Raw genomic sequence first — 19,914 nt, forward strand, 5'->3', positions numbered from 1 at the left:
AATTGAATCAAACTAAAAATCAACACATTTTCAATCTTATTTCAAGTTATATTGAAGAACATCTTAAAAGTTTGACAGTAGTAAGTGTTGAGTATTGTTGTGAGGTCTACACTGCCTGGTTTAAATCTGTCTTTCGGACTTTTCAGTTTTCTTGCCCAGTTTAAAACATTATTGGAAAAGTCATAACATGTTGTAAGTTACATTACTTTTAACTGGGTGACTATCAATCTCTAACCTACTGAATCTGAAAAGGAACCTTATCAATACTATCACTTATATAATGTTTTTTAATAAGCTATTACTGAACCAATGCTTCCTATTTCCTTGGATTCCTGATACCTAATTATCTAAAAATGTGTGACCGACAACATGAAACAAAAATTAATTTTGTGCTGATTTCAGAGGCCTCGCCATGCCTCGCTCTTATTAAACTGTTCTGTCTTGTTAGTTCACTTAAAGATGCACCATCAACAAATGGCTAGAGCTAAGTGAAAAATATAATTTGCTGAATAAATCTATCACGCACACTGAACAAATTACCATATTATCAGTCACAAGCGGTCCCTGTCCTTAGTTTCAAACCTCTGTGACTCATGAGCCAAAGGACAATCTGACAAAATCATTGTACAAAATTCAAGTCTTAAATTGTGTGTGACTGATTCTCAGATTTCCCAATATGTGGCAAAGTGATGTGACCAAACAGGAGGCTCACTTTGCATTTTGTCTTGTTGACCTTTATTAAAACTGCAGCTGAGTGTAGTATTGAAAATTAAGAGCTTGTAGTAAACACACACTCAGCTTGATATAAACTGTCAAGCACCTGATTCACACCAACTGTTAAATGAGGCTTTAAAATTGACTCGACTACCTCTTGTACACAAATCCTCATTTGTGTGAAGTGTGTCAGTGCAACCTCATAGCACTAAGGTTTGCAGCTCATTAAAAGACAAAACAAACACTGTTTATTTCAGTACTCAAAACATTAGTCCACATTTAGATCTGCAAACTGTCAGCATATCCAACGCACTCAGCAGCCTTGGGTTTGCCCAGCAACAGGCTGGAGACTAAAAAAAAAACAAAAAACTTGATGGGCCATGAAGCTAGCTTCGGCACTGGCACAGAGAGAGAAAGAGGAAAAGGATAAACATGTAAACGTGGGGATTCATTCAGGCTTTACGATCAAAGTGGGAACTCTGAACACTCGTCCATTTAAATTCCGAATTGGAAGTTAGGGGAAAAAGTCAATCGCTCAATCGTTGTCTCTCCTTTGGCAAGGTACCGAGCGCACACCAGCTCGACTGGAGTTGGCCGGGGACCAGTTTGTCTGAGTTTGTTAATTGAAATGTGAATCTTTCCCTCACCACACTCTGTAAGCTAACGGACAAGGCAGGATGACAGACTCTCAAAATGGCAGTTGGACACATTTATTGGTAATTTTTTTCAAATGTAAAAATCTGCAATCACATAAAGGCCCACACTGTTGTCTACAAATTGCATATGTTTAACATCATGTACTTGTTAGTTCCTGTGCGGTATGGCAATACACTTGCAGAGACTTGAAACATACTTGGAATAGAGAATTTAAAACACCGCTGTGAGGGTCCAAAGGACAGAGGGATGTCGTATGCTGTAAAGCCCTGTGAGGCAAATTGTGATTTGTGATATTGGGCTTTATAAATAAAATTGATTGAACTGTCTCCAGGACTATATTTACGTGTTTCTTTATTAACCAGTATTTTACTTCCTTATATACTTGTGTTCCAATACAGGTGCAAGCAAACTCTGAGGTCCTTAAACATGTCCTATGATGAGTTTCAAAACAGTCCATAGTGATAAACCATAACTAACTTCTCTTCACTCGCATGAATCAGATTCTGTATCTCAAACTAGTTTCAACCTTCAGCAACCATTTTTTTTAGGAAAACTAAGCCCCATTTCAACCTGGAAAGTAGCAGAACAATCCAAAATGCTCAGCAGCAATGTTAACAATTTGTAGCTGATGGGCTAAACAACACAAAACCATTGGCACTGTCCTTGCTCTCTGAGCCCACACTGATTATCACTGAAGCTTAGGCTCAAGAGGTAAGCCAACATTTCAACACTCCAAAACTTACAATCAGGTAAAATTATCCAACTGTTATATTTTTCTATAAATTCAAAGGCATTGTGTGAAAGGACTATCATTGATCGAGATCTATTACCCGACAGGTAAAATTGTGGAATACTGATTTTTTCTAACAAAACATGTAACAATGAAATGCTATCTGAACACTTTTTGATTCTTCTGCAGACTAATAAATCACTGAAGTTACACAATGATGTAGCTTTATAGTGAATAAGTAAAGACAAAAGAAACAATGGCTGTGCCACAGTGCCCTGACCTCAGTATAAATGTTGTGTTTTTTAGCTTGAAACTTACATTATTCTGATAATACATGAATATAATACATGTTTCCCAACGGTTATACCATTTTCTGACAGTCACTTTTTTTTATAATGCACTCGAACTCAATAAGAAATATCTTATTTTTTTCCAAATGATTCACTAACTGACCCTCCAATACTGTACAGTAGAAGATGATTTAATTCAGGCCCTGTCCACAAATACACAGCTATTTTTGTAAAATGTATATTTTCCTCTACGTTTTGGCCACTAAAACAACTGTGGGGGCGACTGAGGTTCAGAAGAAGGGTGGGTCGTCCACTATTCAAACTGTGCATACCCACTGCCGCTTTGTGTAATGAACATGTTAGTTTATGTTATGTTAGCACTGCTTGGTCCAATGACTACTTCACACTTGCAAAAGTACTGCTTCACCACTTTACGGATGAACGGAGGTATCTGCGGTGTCCAATGTGATGTGGTCCACCTCAACATCTGCAGTATAAAGTTACAAGAAACGGTGGTTTTGGATCATCAGGAACGGTCAAACCAGCAGACAGTGGGACAGTTTTGAGAGTGGGATTGTTGTCGATGAGGAGTGGAAAGAAAACTTTCAATTGTCAAGAGCATTACTCGTATTTTTAAGTGAGCTCCTTTATCCTTATGTTGAAAGGGACTAAATGGTGATGAGATCTCCAGTCTAAGTTTTGAAAAATGTAACATTAGCCTGTTAATATTACTGCATTTGCAACAACTGGGAGAAGGCTAACACCAATGAGCATCTGGAGTTGCTTTTGTTTTCTAGTGTGTATGAAGATATTTTGTACAATAAAAGTCGTGTGGACAGATTCTTTTTAAAACAGAGGGGGGGAAATATCAGCTTTTAAAAATATCTGTGTATGTGTAGGCAGGGCCTCAGAAAAACGTTGGCCTGTGTGAATGTTTTTTTTCTCATATTCCAAATTGTTTTACCATATCTTTGAGACGTATCAGTCCAGTTTTCTGCAGCTTCTTTCTTTTTTTCCAAAACAAATTATTCAGCTCTGTGTGTTTTCAGCATTTTCAGACCTCTGGATTTTTCTTTGGCCTTCCCCTACGTTTCCCTGAGGTCTTACCACTGCTCTGGCTGCTGTACCTCTTTTTCTTTGTTACTTCTTCTGGATCAAAATCAGAGTCACTGTCATTTTTTGGTCTTCCTCTTGATTTCCCTGTGCTCTTCTTTACTGTCTCCTCCTCCTCCTTCTCCTCTTCTGGTGAGTCATAGGATATGTCACTGTCTGATTGCTCGTCTTCACTTTCCTCATCGCTGGAACCTGTTTTCTTTAACTTTTGCGCCTTTGATTTTGCAGTCTTAGTGTTTGAACGTGAGCCTCCTGTTTCCCCTGCCGGAATCAAGTTGCCTGCTGCGTCCCTCTTCGGCCTTCCTCTGGGTCTGCCTGTGGTCCTCTTTTTACTTTTGCGCACTTCTGTTACCTCCTTCTGCACCTCCCCTCCTGCATCTTCTTCTGCATTGTCAAACTCAGAGTCTGTGCCTTTCTTAATCCCACTGTCCTCTGCATCGCCAGTGTCGCTGGTCCCTTCTTCCATCTTAACCTTCTTCTGTTCATGTCCAGAAGTCGATGAGTGGTAACGCTGGACGTGACTCTTCAAGCTCACGTTGTGATTGAAGCTTTTGTCACAATGCTTACACTTAAAAGGCCTCTCCCCTGTGTGCAGACGCATGTGAGATTTCAGGTGGCTCGACTGGTTGAAGCCACGGTGGCACACTGCGCACTTGTAGGGTTTCAATCCCGTGTGCACGACAGAATGTCTCCGCAGATGATGAACATCCTTAAATTCAATCCCACAAACTCCACATTTGTACTCCTTCGGGGCCCTTCTGTGATTCGCCAGGTGGGCTCTGCTTACTGCTGGCAAATGTCTTTGGACAGTCTGGACATTTATAGGGTTCTTTGCAATCTTGATGGATCTGCTCATGTTTAAGTTTGTCCACCCTCGTTTTGAAGGTAACGTGGCAGTATTTGCAAGGATGCTCATAGGTTTCATCATGGATTTTGCTATGATTTTTCAGAGACGTCTCGGTAACACATCTTTTGCCGCAGATATTGCAGGAAAAGGGCTTTATTTTGTACTCACAAGTGTGAGGCTTCAGAATATTGAAGAAACTTCCACATTCTGTGCAGAGCTCATTAATTTTGAGGCCACCTGGGGAATCAAACTCTTCCTCCTCTCCGCTTTGGTCTTCATCTTCATCTTCACTTTCCTCTTCAGAATGCTTTGTGAGCTCTTCCGCCAGCAAAACATCCTCGGTTGGATTCCAATCCCCGTCGGAACTCACCCCACCGTCATCACCTTCCTCTCCTTCATCTGACGGATCACTTTCTTCATCACTAAAGGTAACAACTTCAGAGAACACTGTGCTGCTGGGGTTGTCGCCTGTTGGCATTTCCTGTGAACAATACAATGACAAGAATGACAACCTAGTACGACTTTTTCAAGTTTATACAGCACAGAATATTACAGCAACATTACAAAAAAAGAGGCAGCTAGAGGAAAAAATATGATTTTTTTTTTATTCTAATTGAGCTGAAAACTATACGAGAAAAGTCCAGAAGCCACCAGTTTAGGGAAGCTATCCACAGAGACACTACCCAAAGGAGAGATGATGTGACACTTTACATTATGCATTTATTCCTCATTACTCCTTTCAAAAGAACGAGCTCCGACGGCCACTGGCTGTGAGCACGTCTGCAGCTGCTCTGCCCGACTATGATGTTCCTATTTTTTGTTGAATCTATGAAGCTACAGATGTACTGTGAAAACTCTTTACTGCTTCTGTTAACATTAGCCAAGAAAACATCATTAAGCCACACAGGATTTGAACCCGCTGTGCTTCTATCAGATATGACGGATGCGGTAATACACCGCAGAAGGTTAGAGCACAGTAGCTTCAATAACTTGTTTGCAGTAATGTGACTATTATGATGCGTGAAATTCAGATGCAGGGCAGGAAATGATAAATCTATATACTGGAAATTGAGGAATATGCCTACATAAAAGGGACGGATCAACCTGCAGGCAGCAGCTATCACCCAAAAACTGACGCTCTTGTTGGATATGATCCATACAAATGAAAGAAAAGCAAATTTCTTCCAAAACTTGACTGACTTGCCCAATGTGGGAAGGACCGCCATTACACATTACCTTGTCCTCCAGACCTCCTAATCTTATGTTGCACAGAAAGCCAATGAAAGAGTCTAGTGGACTTTAACTCATTTGTGTGTGGTTGGATCCTCGACCGAAATGACTGCCATCTTGTTTTTGGCTGGGTAAGTAAATGTGCTTAAGTATAACTGTCCTTTATACTTCAACTCTGTGCACAGATGCATCGCTGTCAGGATAACGTTACTAGGTTCACCATTGCCAGATGTCTGGTGAAATGAGGACTAGGGAGGCTGAAAAAGTATGGGGAAAAAAATCTGTCATGGCTGGAAATGTGGAGAAGTTAAACACAACGCTTTAACATTAACATCCGACATTAGTTGGAGGAGTCGACTTCACTCCTCCAGACTGAAAATGGAGGTTTTTGATCCACTTCTGCTGCTTTTTCTCAGTTAGTTTTTTTTTAACCTCTCCCACTATTTTTGGGACTAAAGTGACCTTTATTTTTCCAAATTTAATCGATTGGAACAACTGTAAACAGCACAAATTACAGGCATTTGTGCAGTGATGGTAGTCCTTGACTCCAGCTGCCTAACCTCAACCTGGATAGCGCACCAGTGTGAGGAAGTTATGTTGCTCAGCCAGCACAATCCCTGAATGTAGGTCGTGTTACACCCATAATAAACTACTGTGCCGCAGCCATAATCATAACAACCAAAGCATGAGGGCAGTTTACAAAATACTACATAATACTTAATCATAATATAACCCAACCTTTCTGTATTGATCAGAGGGATTGCAAACCTTAACAAAAAAGAATGATCTTGCCCATTCTGGAGTTTCATAAGATAGAGTAGGTTCTGAGGTCATTATACTACATTCAGAGGGTCTCGATGTGTTGTTGTGTGTCTTACAATTCAAGTTCTACCTGTTTGGTCTCTGCAGTTTCTTCTGTGCCTCTTGTCAGGTGTTGATCCACAGTTGTAGGAAGAGTGTAATTGACAAGGTTCTTCCACTGGTTTTTGTAGTCACACTTCAGGCAAGTTTGGGTGAAGACGATGAGCACCCCAGAGGTGACCTTCTCCATCAGAAGTTTAAAGCCACACGACGGGCACTTGCGGCGGAACAACTGGAGGAGGCAGCTTTCATTCACAATATACTTGCCTTTAATCTGTAGAAGCGCAGACCTGAAAACCAATTTGAATGAAAATTTAAAAAAAAATAGCAGTCAACGGTACAGAAAATAAGCAAATCTGTTGACAAAGTGTAACTCACTTTTCCCTGTTCAACTCAATATTCAGGACTTTTTGTGGCATCTGGTCAGATCCAGAAGTGACAGTATTTTGAGCATCAGTTGAATTCGACTTTGAGACACCACTTGCTTGTGAAGCTGTAAACAAAGTTCAACATTCACATGTAAAGAAATAGCTTAGCTTCACAAATAAATACCCTCTTTATCTGTATACACACACAATATGTTAAGTTTCTCACCTTTTCCTTTTCCAGTACGTCTTGATTTTTTAGAGTGGGTAGGTGGACGGTCATCACATGGACTATCAGCATCTTTGGCTTCTACAGGCTCCTACACACATGGGAAAAGTAAAAACTTGCAAGAAAAGAAAACACACAAACAACACACTAAATTGGGTTTCAGAGCACCTCACAGCACCATGAATACATAGGTTGTGTCTAAAAATAAATTAAAGCTCTGTGTGAACACTGAACAAGTGCATAGTGAATGGCTATAACAGCCTGTAGACATGGGCAGTGACACCCAGCTAACAAACTGGGCATCGGTAACATGGCAAGCTCTCATCATACTGTGTGTGTCACTTCCACAGCACTACAGGGTTGAGTCAGCCTGTCATTAAGCACCTGTCAGTACGAGCAGCATTTAAATCAGGCTGCACAAGGACACAAGATGTTAACTAGCGCACTAATTTACAACTATTAAAAGACTGGATGTGATTTACTGAGAAGAGTCTTGTTGCAGACCTCCAGGCTCAAGCCCACCTCCTCTGTTGGACCCTTTGTGGACCAAAGATTGGAGAAGGAAGTGAATTGTGTACGCCCAGAGTAGGGCTGGGCAATATGGACAAAAACTAATCTCTGTATTTTATCTCTGTGTGGAGATTGTGAGAGGTAACGCAACTTCACGGTATATCAAATGAACTGTGTTGTGTAAGGACACAATAAATCTTGCTTGAAAATATATCGATATATAGTACATAGTCGTTATATCGCCCAGACCTACGCCAGAGACTATCATCAGGATAGGTTTCCATGTTGTGGTGTCAATAAGCCACATGACTTCCACCAAGATAAACAACACAACCTTAATATCTCGACAAACCATAACTGTTGTATTAAGCGGCAAACAACTTGTCTATTAACCACATGAGCTTGCTATTGTTAGCTAGCTGTGCTAATGTCATACACCGTACCGTTAGCAAACTCATAAGGTTAGTATGCAAGTCAATTGCTGCTTAACGTTATGTTACATTGAAATGAGGTCTTGTGGCAGACGCTATGTGGCATCTAAGTTAACCCTGTAGCCTATAATACAGTGGCATCTAAACATAAAATACACTTATATGTTCGTGATAAGCATGACAAACAATACATATGTAGCCTGGAGTTCTCCTGGATTTATTTGAAATGTGTGCTCTGCTGTTTTGTTAAAAATGTAGGACAGGGACAGGAAAACATGCTACAGCTGTCTGACAGACTCACCTCATTCTGTGGGCTCTCCGGGGATTCATCGGGCTCTGACTTGACACACAGTGTTGGGACAGCACTGAGCTTTAGCTGGCCCGTGTCTTCGAAAGAGTCATCAGTAAAGTGTTCATTACAAATGGTGATATCAGTCCAGGATGACTCTTTCAGTCGCTGCCCGTTGACTTCAAAAATGAACTGAACCCACTCCAGCCTCCTCTCTGGATCCTCCGGTAACTTAAACAGTAGTGCGCTGCGACGCCACGAATCACATCTGACCACGGAGCACGTCCTGGATGCAGCAGTTGACCGCTAAGTGAATGACAAAAGTAAAAGCTTGCAGTTAAACAAAAGCTGCATACAGTCGTCTAAAACTGGGGTTCAGAGCACCCTACAGCACCATACATACATGTTTTGACTTAAAATAAATGAATGCTCTGTGTGTGCTCAGACTGGACGATGTATATCCTGAAGAACTGCATGGTGAATGGCTACATTAGCCTGTAGATGTGGGCAGCTGGATAACACACACAACTCACAGACTGGGCAACAGAGACATGGCATGTGGTCATCATATTGTGTCTGTGACCTCAACAACACTACTGGGCTCCTACAGTGTGCATAACTTTTGTCGGATTTTTTACTTTACTTTTTTTTTTAACTACAAATTACTTCATTATGTGACTGCTTTGAAGTTATCCTGCCAGACGTAAACAAAGAGCGAATCCCTTTGGGCTACGTCTATTTATTGAAATAGAGTTGATACAGGTATGGCTAAATACTGATTAGCCTAGGCTAGGGCTAGGTTTTGTCACATCAATAAAGAAATTTGAACTAATTACCTCCACTCGGTTTGCATCAGGTATCCCCTTGGGAATAGCATTTCTCTTCAGGTAAAGTTTAGATTGTCCCTCCTTGGTCGGTAGGTAATCATCCTGATCGAAATGATCACTGCAAACCCGATGATCGGCGAGGCGCAGGCTACTGACTGGTGTGTTTTCATCAATTTTCAGTATAACTAGCCATAACTTCGTTATATCCGGGCATCTGTATGGCAATCGATGAAAGCTGTGCCTATTGCGCCACATTTTGTTTTCACAATTAGGAAATGCACACTTACGAACCATTTTACTTTGTCAAACTGATGTCCGACTTGTTGCCTGTAATCTCCGGTAACGAACGCCACCGGATCCAGCTGTGCTTTATCTAGAGCTGCTTGTTCTCGCGATATTTCGGCCGTGCTTTGGAAAGCAGAGCTAAATGGTAAACAAACACGGCAGCACACGGTTATGGTAAAACAAAACGTTTACATGTCGTTTTCTATATGTTCTCTGACATTTATCCTAACGATATGAGGCGGTCTTTGTGGAAAAAAAGCTTGTTTAGTGGACTAACTTTGCACTTGAAGAGTATGCCCAGAGATACTGGAAAAGCAAGATACCCCACTCAGCTCACTTCCTGATTCAGTGACGTCAGCGCTATGCCCCGTTAGGAGACTTGTGGCAACTCTGAATGTATTGCCGTTAATGAGGAAAATGAACGTGATAACAGTTTCGGGTTAATTCTTTCGCCCTATAATCACTAAAGTAAAGACTGGGTTCGTTTTCCACAAGCCACACATCTTACAAACATTCTGACACTAGAGTTGCATTTTTCATCCGCACAGATCAAGAGAAAGTTAACTTTGTTCCGTCCCAGAAAACAAGCTATCGCGAGACACAGACCCTCTGTCCAACACGAGGTGGGGAGGGGGGCAGAACAGGCTCTGATTGGAGGGAGCGGTAACCACGCCTACCTTAGGAGACAGGAAGAGTAACCGTTTTCTTAACATTGGATAAGCGTACAGTGGGGTATCTCCTTTAGCTATCCAATATCTCTGGTATGCCCTTTAACTTACGTTTTAACAGGTCTGACGCTACTAGGTGCGCCCGGCTGTATCTAGGCTAACGACTAACATGCTAACTATTATTTCTATGTCACTAGTCACTTGAAACAAATTTAGGACAATAGGAGACAGGTTGAAATAAACCGAAATTTCTTGCAACTTGCACCTGTCAGTACAAGCAGAATTTAAATCGGGCTGCACAAGGACACAAGATGTCGACTAGCACGCTAAATAATGAATATTTTAAAAAACGTGGACATGACTTTTATTTCACATAGGCTACATGTTGTGTGAGAGAGGGGAATGCCAAATTTCTATTCAGTGAAGGATGTTGATTTGTACAGTTCACTGTGATGACTGTGTGTGTGATTAATGTGTAACTACTATGTATCCCATGATATTTTCCCATGTATCTGTGTCTAAGTGATTGATGTGAACAACACTTCTTGAAACTTCTTGAAACTGATCCAGCCGGAAGTTGTGCAACGGACCACAATATAACCAGATGGGGCATTTGTACACCATCGCTGTACGTCCATTAAAAGTGTTTATTTTTGCCACAGACAGGCTCAGATTGTTAGACCCAGTCTCTGAAGCGTCTCTTTAGCTTTCATTTGGTCCAGTCTGTTTGTTAAAGCATCCGAGTCTCAATCTAGGTGAAGTCTCGCTCTGAAATCTAACGAGATGTGAGTTTAGCTTATAAGACTTTAATGTTGCGGAAGATTATTTAGTTGATTTTGACAATGTGGTTGAGGCCTTTGAATTTGAGATACAGATAAAAAGCTCCTAGTGATTAAAGAGTGAACAAGGAGGGAGAGGCCGGTCATTTCCTGTAGCCGCTTATCCTGTTGGGGTTGCGGGCGGCTTGCGACTATCCAAGCTGACATTGGGCAAGTTGCGGGGTACACCCTGGGCAGGGCTGACACATAGGAACAGACAACCATCCACGCTCACATTCACACCTACAGACAATTTAAAGTCACCAAGTAACCTAACCTGCATGTCTTTGGACTGTGGGAGGAAGCCGGAGTACCCAGAACCCCCATGATGACACAGGGGAGAACCCCCCCCCCCCCTGGATTTGGACTGGGAACCTTCTTGCTGTGGGATGACAATGCTAACCACTGCACCACAGAGGGGGGGCAACAGGCTTAAAATGACTGTCTCATCTTCTCTTATTTAGAAAAGACAGCGTATAGGGGCGAAGGATAACTAACATAACCATAATCACTCATTGCTAGTAAGCATCTCTGTAGCTTCGGATGTATAAGATGCGAAAATATGGGCATAAAATTGGTTTTATAGCCCATATAGTAAGTATATTTTTATACTGTGCACACACACTTTGGCATCAATTACCCAGTAAATCTCTGCTTGTTGTCATCACTTGAAATTGATTTCAATAGATTTTATAATCAGTATATATTTTGCAGCTACTAATCACTTTGTTTTGCCTTTATTCTGCATGCTTTCGTGTGTCACGTTATGCTGGGTCAAGATAATAACTTCAGCTAGTGATATTACCTCCACTCTGTCTGCAGCTGGTATCTCCTCTTTTGGGACAGCAGTTTTCTTTAGGAAAATGTGCTTTGGATTCTTTCTCCTCTTTGACTGGCAGTAGTCATCCTGGGAAAAATGGTCACTGCAGACCCGATGGTCTGCAAGCCGCAGTTTATGAACAGGAGTGTTTGGATCCATTTGTAACACAACAAGCCACGACTTCAGCACGTCCTCGTCCAGTAAAGGTAGTCTATGAAAACTGCGCGCACTGTTTTTGGACATTTTGTTGGTGCAATTTGGAAATACACAAGCACGAACCATTTTTGCTCTTATTTTTATCTTTTAGATAACACTAAACTCTTTTCTGCTCTCCAACACAACAAACTAGTCCAAATACTCTCTCAAACTCCCGTTCAGGTTTCCCCACGTGTCGCGAGATTTGGGGGCAAACACCATAACGAACAGACTGGATCATGTTAAGAACCCGAGCCTGTGCGCTACATATACCACCTTTAATGGACATACAGTGACGGTGTACCATTGCCCCATCTGGTTACATTGCAGCCCTGTCTCTCAATACTGAACCAATTACAAAAATGGTCGTTCACATTTATCACTTAGACACAAAAACACGAGAAGAAGGCACCAAGGCACCAAGGTTGTCCTGTCAAGGGTGTGTCTTCAATATGTGCCTCTGGTGACATTAAGTTCACTGTATGGAACACGTATATGTGAAATGGAGATGTATTGAATTACCTTTAGTGTAAACACCTTACATGGTTGCTTAGCTAATGTCAAGCTGTGATACAGAAACGAAAACACGCCAAACTCTTATAACTACGTACATGGTTAAATTGAGACTCTGACATTATCCCGCTTTGGTCCAGGACGATTCTTTAAGTCGTTGACCGTTGAATCAAAAATGAACCGAACCCACTCCAGCCTCCTCTCCGGATCCTACGGTAACTTGAACCGTTGCGCACTGCGACGCCACGAGCCCCGTCCGACGACGGAGCACATACTGGGTTTAAGTTTGTCCCTCCTGATTTAAAGGTGGTCGGATAGTTTAACAAATGTTTCTAAGTAGACTGTAAGATGGAGCTTCTGGGTCGACTGGTTTCCAATGCTAACAACAGTGGCAGGCTAACAACTAGCCTAGCTCATGGCTGTGGTGGTAACAGAATGGGCGGGGTACTGTGGCCGGGAGCGCTTGGTTTGCTGTGAGGCGTATCCCGGCCAGTTTAATGACAGTAATGGCAAGGAAAAGTAAAATACTGTAAACTGAGATCTTCAAAACTCTTCAGGCAGCATGAAGACTGACACAATAACTGTAAAATCATTGTGTTGTTATTTTTTTTATTTCAACTTTTTTTTTTTTTTTTTTATTGAAAAAAAATGTCAAAGTTAGGGACTGTTCTTTATTTTTTATTTCAACTTTATTTTTTATATTTTTTAACTTTATTAGATAGATAGATAGATAGATAAACTTTATTTCGGTGTAACTCCACAACACACATTAAAAGTACTTGAGGGTACAGAGGGAATATGTTAATAAAAATACAATATTCAATACAATTTAGTTTTTTTTTTACATTTGACAAATGAGCCGCCCACTGAAAAACACGCTTACATAATCGGCTGTCAGGCATACCACAGAGTCTCTGCCAGTTTTTAAAGATACAGGACCACTGGTGTTGCCATGGAGTTTTCCAACCCATATCACCCTGTATAGCAGCATTTGGTGTGTATTACCCACACCTAAATAAAATCTACATGCCCGGTTAAACACAGCATTAACACAAGAATAACTTTTGTAACCCCAGACAGCAGCAGCAAATTATTTGACAAATAAGTAAAAGTTAGGGACTGTTCTTTACTTAAAAGAGGAGGTGGATAGCTGGGCAGTGACTGTTTGTTTTCTTCTTAATTTTATTATGTTTTTATTTCAACTTCTTTCTTATTTATTTAAACTTTATTGGAAAAAAGGTAAAAGTTAGGGACTGTTCTTTACTTATCCGAGGAGATGGGTGGCTGGGCTTTGACTGTTTTTTCTTCATTTTATTATCATTTTTTATTTATTTCAGCTTCTTTCTTATTTATTTAAACTTTATTGTAAAGAAAGGTAAAAGTTAGGGACTGTTCTTTATTTATCAGAGGAGATGGGTGGCTGGGCTTTGACTGTTTTTTCTTCATTTTATTATCATTTTTTATTTATTTCAGCTTCTTTCTTATTTATTTAAACTTTATTGTAAAGAAAGGTAAAAGTTAGGGACTGTTCTTTATTTATCAGAGGAGATGGGTGGCTGGGCGGTGACTGTTTTTTTTTTTCTTCTTCATTTTATTATAATTTTTTATTTTTTTTTTATTTTAACTTTTAGAAAAAAAGGTAAAAGTTAGGGACTGTTCTTTATTTATCAGAGGAGATGGGTGGCTGGGCGGTGACTGTTTTTTTTTTTCTTCTTCATTTTATCATTATTATTATTTTTATTTCAACTTTATTTTTTATATATTTTAAATTTATGTGACAAATAAGTAAAAGTTAGGGACTGTTCTTTACTTAAAAGAGGAGGCGGATAGCTGGGCAGTGACTGTTTTTTTTTCTTCTTCTTCATTTTATTATAATTTTTTATTTATTATTTATTTTAACTTTGAGAAAACAAGGTAAAAGTTAGGGACTGTTCTTTATTTATCGGAGGAGATGGACGGCTGGGCTGTGACTGTTTTTCTTCTTCATTTTATTAACATTTTTTATTTATTTCAACTTCTTTCTTATTTATTTAAACTTTATTGAAAAAAAATGTAAACGTTAGGGACTGTTTTTTTACTTATCAAAGGAGATGGGTGGGTGGCTGTGGTGTGACTATTTTTTTTTTCTTTATCTTAAAAGGAGCTATATGTAAGAAATCTAACGCAAATAGTCGTAAAATCATCCTAATATGTCACAGAGACTAAGGAATAATGTTCATATAACATAGTGATCTCACCGACAACAATAGTACGGCCAAAATATTGGCATTTAAAAAAATATTTTACAGTCCGCAAATCATGTTTATGTTTTGAATTTGTGTTTTGGCCTGTTGCGCCACCCACCCCCGTCTACCAGTCACACAGTCAGTAGAGTCTCAGCATCAGTTACAGTTACGACTGAGCTACAGCAGCACGGCAAGCAGCATTAGCAGTGTCCCGGTACATAGCATTAGCAGCTGGCTCCTCAGCTGTATCCCGGCAGCAGCATTAGCAGCAGAGAAGCCGGACTTGCTCGAACGGTCCGCTGGAAAACCAAAGATCACGGACACGGCGACGCGGCCCTGCCACAGCAGCCGCCCGTGGGCAAACAAATCAGACTCCAGTGTGCTGCTGTCCAGCAACCTCGAATCTGTAGGGGAGGGGGGGGCGGACACGACTCGCGGCAGTATTTTGAATTTGAGTGCAGTAACTGTTTTGGCCACATTCTTACATACTTATTTTTTATTTATTTAAATTTTACTTTTTTAAAAACTTTATTTAAAAAAAAGCTAAAAGTTAGGGACTGTTTTTATTTATCAGAGGATGTGGGTGGCTGGGCTGTGACTTTCTTTTTCTTCTTCTTCATTTTATTATTATTTTTTAGCGATATTTAACCTTTCCAAAGCTACAGATATTTTTCTTTGAGCCTCCCTTAGTGACTGATGTAAAATGCCCCTGTGACCGTTTTTTGTTTTTCTTCTTCTTCATGTTATTATTTCTTATTTATTACAACTTTATTTTTTATTTATTTTAACTTTATTAAGAAAAAAAAAGGTAAAAGTTAGGGACTGTTCTTTACTTATCAGAGGAGATGGGTGGCTGGGCTTTGACTGTTTTTTCCTACTTCATTTTATTATCATTTTTTATTTATTTCAACTTTATTTTCATTTATTTTAACTTTATTGAAAAAAAGGTAAAAGTTAGGAACTGTTCTTTACTTATCAGAGGAGATGGGTGGCTGGGCTTTGACTGTTTTTTCCTACTTCATTTTATTATCATTTTTTATTTATTTCAACTTTATTTTCATTTATTTTAACTTTATTGAAAAAAAGGTAAAAGTTAGGGACTGTTCTTTATTTATCAGAGGATGTGGGTGGCTGGGCAGTGACTTTTTTTTCTTCTTCCTCATTTTATTATTTTTTTAATCGATGTTTAACCTCCTTGAGTGACTGATGTAAAATGCCCCTCCCTCCACCATAAATTAGTCATTAGATTTTCAAAATGTATCCTCTGAGCCAAATTTAAAGTAGAATAAAGTGATTTTGATGAAATATCACTTTTTATAGCTCACATTTGGTAATTTTTTAATCATTCATTTTGTCTGATGGAAGCGTTTCACACAATATGTCCAAGGACTGTCAGACATGTGAAAATCTAATGATACTTTCTGTTTTTACAGTTTCTGGCTATCAAAATTGATGTAATTTGTAATTTTTTTTAAAGAAAACCTATCTTCCAAACCTGCCTTCATTGTTTATTTAAATATCTGTGGTAAAATAAAGACTTAATACAACCATTTAAATTTGTATGCACCTTAACTAAGCCAAAATAAAAAGGTACGTCCCTCATCAGTGCTTAAAAAAATATGTGACATGCCTCCTCCTTTTTGCACACCCCCTCAGCAGACATCATTATTCAGCAGACAAATTACCAAGCAGCTAATTATAATGATGTATGGTGATACACTTCTTATTGATCACGTTCCTGAGACTCCATTAGATTAAAATCTATCAAAAAAATAAAAAAATAAAATAAACTTTAAACAGGGGGATGATTTAGCACATTTAGATTTGTGCATATGAAATTTACCAAGTAGTATCATGGGGTTTATTATAAAAGTAAATGAATTAACATTGCTTTCAAAATTAACAATAAAATTGTGAAATTGATTATCACAGAGGAAGCAAATTACAATGTAGATTGGCTACAGACAACTGTGACTGATGTATAAATCTATTTGTATGAATGTGTGTGTTCTTATGTTTACATTTTCATTTATGTTGCTGTCTGCTTATGTATGTCTGAAATGTATGAATGATTTATCTGATGATAGAGATATCTACACTCCGTTGTATACTGCCCACCTGTGCTGTGCTCCTATAGGAAGAGCAATATACAAAGACTAAACGTGGCCTACAACGATGGCATGGCACTTGCTTCAATCTGGAAATCCATCAATTGCAGAATCTGTCTTGAGAGATTGGTCTTGCTTTAATACGAATTATTATATATTGATATACAGTATGTGCAGGCTCTCTGTCTCAGAGAGCTGAGCTCAGTCAGGTTTTCATCTCGACTGTGGGACCACTGGCTCTACAGCTTGTTTTTGGGTGCAGTTTATTGAATTCTGTCCATATTCATGAATTTGTATAATGACGTGTTGGGTATTTCTTGTCTTTTTTAAAAGATAATTTTATATGTTGTATTTATTTTATCGTATTTTTGTACATAGATGGGTTTTTGTGGTATACCATGGACCGCTCTGTCCTCAATAAAGTCATTGTTCTTCTAATTATTTTTATTATTAAACGTGTATGTGTACTGTCCTTTCAGTTTTAATCTAAAATCAAATCAAGTCTAATTAATTTTGCATGCCGCGGCTTCAGTGCACTTGGATTATGACGGAAGAGCCGTTCTGACGGTTTTGAAATGCATTAGCGGAGTTTTCTTACATTTTCAAAATGTGGGTTCCATGCACTTCAAGTGTGGAAAAAATCCGGCTAGCTGTTATCCCCCTATACCCCGAACGAGTTTTGCGGATTAAAAAACTATTGGACTTCTTGTCGGCATGAGGGTCAGTAAGTACCGTCTGTATTTTCATTCTAAAGTGGGCATTTCCTTTAAAGAGGGTGAGCAAGCGTGTGCGTTGTACCTCAGTGCATTGGTAGCTAGGTATCACTGATGGCTGCAGAACATCAAACCCATCACTTACCATCACATCTGCATGTAGCTCGTGCCCGCTGGAAACGAAAGTGACAGGCACAGCGGTGGGTTTGAGGCGTCTGGTCGACTGGTCTCGCGCTGGGAAGGAAACGTCACAGTAATCGTCCGCCGTGAAATGATCACTACACACCCGCAGTGATCGTGACCGTAAGTTTGTCGCCGTTGTGGTCGCTATGTTCATAGCGGTTAGCCACAACTGTAGCATCTCAGGGTTTCCTAACGGCAGTCTGTGAAACATCACCGGTGAGTTGGACTTCATCTGGTTGAAGCATCTCGGGTACGCGCACACACGGGGCATTCTTTCCGCCTGATGACGCTCACGCGCGTATCCTCTTTTTCTTTTAATCGATATCGGAGTAATTAACTTCTCTCAAACTTGTTCTGCGCACAGATCAGATGCCATGCTCCTCACTGCTTACATCACGTGAGGCAGCAGCACAACTCCTGGCCAATGAGCGTGTCGGGAGGATGGATTACAGTGGAATGCACGAGCGGAGTTCAGCCGCACGCGCTCGGCTTGCCCAGGCGCGCTGAGATTGATTATGCGGAAGTGATTTGAATCGTGATGTTTTGGCGAAAATGAGTGTGTTTTGGGAGTACTGCGCAAACAGCTGGATAAATGACACTCTAATGATATTGCTCAAGTTGTGTGAGAGTTTGTAACCGGATGTGTTGATATAGATTTGCTGTTGATGAATGTCGCACCATTTCAATCTCATTTAGTCTGCAATCTCTCCTTTTCTTAGAGTATTTGTGCACCGTGGAGGAAAACACGAGCTTAGTTATTGTAGATAAGACTTTGGGGGTGAGGTATTCATTTAAAGAGATAGTGAACCCAAACATGAAAATTCACACCCATATACCGATGGAGGATCACGTGGAGTTTACAGTCCTTATAACACTTGCGGAGATGCAAGGGCAGAGGAGGTAGCAACAAAACTCCACCCAAGGCTGACGGCGCCCCAGATTCAAACGTCCAAAAACACATCATTGAAACCACAAATATCTCCATACTGCTCGCCAGTAGTGATCTAAGTGTCCTGAAGCCCCGACATAAAAAGTTGTTTGGAAAAACGTCATGTGAACTCTTGTTTTTAGCCTCATTGTAACCTGTAGCTCTTACTGCCTCTTTGTGCATGTGTTTATGTGTGTGGACAACTCTGTCCCGTTTCTCTAAATTATGTCTGTAAGGTTACATATCAAACAGTATGAAATAAGGTTTCTCACCTCTGTCCTTTGTACCGGTGGTATAAACCGAGGTACAGCCGTGGACTTCAACATACGTCTTGATCTGGCATGAAGTTGTGGACAGTAATCATCCGGTGAAAAATGATCACTACACACCCGCAGTGAAAATAGTGATTCAATGTCACGGTGTGGATCCAGGTTAAGAGCGAGTAGCCACTGATGTAGTCGGTCGATGTCAGAAATCGGTAGTTTATGAAACATTAGCTCAGTGGGTCTTGACTTCACACGCTTCATTTGGTTCCAGCATCGAGGAAAAACACACACGCGAACCATCGCGAATGAATAAAATATAAAGGCAAATGGATGGAGATATGTTGCTTAACTTTACTACTCAGCTCCCGGACCGGGACACAAGTAGCTTGACTCACTTCACTCTAGTTTCAATGACCCAATTAACTCCACATGACAGCCGGTAAAGGATGGACGGACAACAGCCTGCCTTTCTGTGCAGAATATTTATAACAGTCATAGGAACAGCTACACTTAATCCTGTCTGCTAAACTGCTCTGGCTCTACTCCGCACCCGTTTCTCCCGCTTCAGACCACATACCATGCACCGTCGCACACACACTGACGTCATCACAACGCACCTCCCCTCCCTTTCTTTCTCTTTCTCTCTCTCTCTCTCTCTCTCTCTTAAAGGAGTACACTTTCAAAAGCGTTACCCGCTCTCATAACACTATCAAGAAATGGATAAAACTAGAACAGTTCCCTCGATGGCGTCCACTCCAGAAGTCTGTGGAGGAAGTTCACGTGGACAATGGCCTTTGTCTCGGATATTTTCAAATGACGTTTTTCCAAACAACTTTTTATGTCGGGGCTTCAGGACACTTGGATCACTACGGACGAGCAGATATATTATATAAAGATATTTTGTGGTTTCAATTGTGTTTTTGGACGTTTGAATCTGGGGCACCATAAGCCTCCATTAGGTGGAATTGTGTTCCTCTCCCCTTGGATCTCCGCAAGTGTTGTGAGGACTCTAAAACTTCACCTGATCCTCCATCAGCATGAGGGTGAGGAGATAATGGGTGAATTTTCATGTTTGGGTGCACTTTCCCTTTAAGCACTG

At 40.3% G+C, this 19,914-nt stretch overlaps 1 pseudogene; it reads right to left on the reverse strand.

Moving 5' to 3' along the window:
• Positions 1-1,115: 1,115 nt before the first annotated feature.
• Positions 1,116-18,006, reverse strand: LOC125901836 (uncharacterized; annotated as a pseudogene).
• Between the last annotated feature and the right edge of the window lie 1,908 nt (positions 18,007-19,914).

This window comes from Epinephelus fuscoguttatus, linkage group LG15 (genome assembly GCF_011397635.1).
Source record: "Epinephelus fuscoguttatus linkage group LG15, E.fuscoguttatus.final_Chr_v1".
NCBI lineage: Eukaryota > Metazoa > Chordata > Actinopteri > Perciformes > Serranidae > Epinephelus > Epinephelus fuscoguttatus.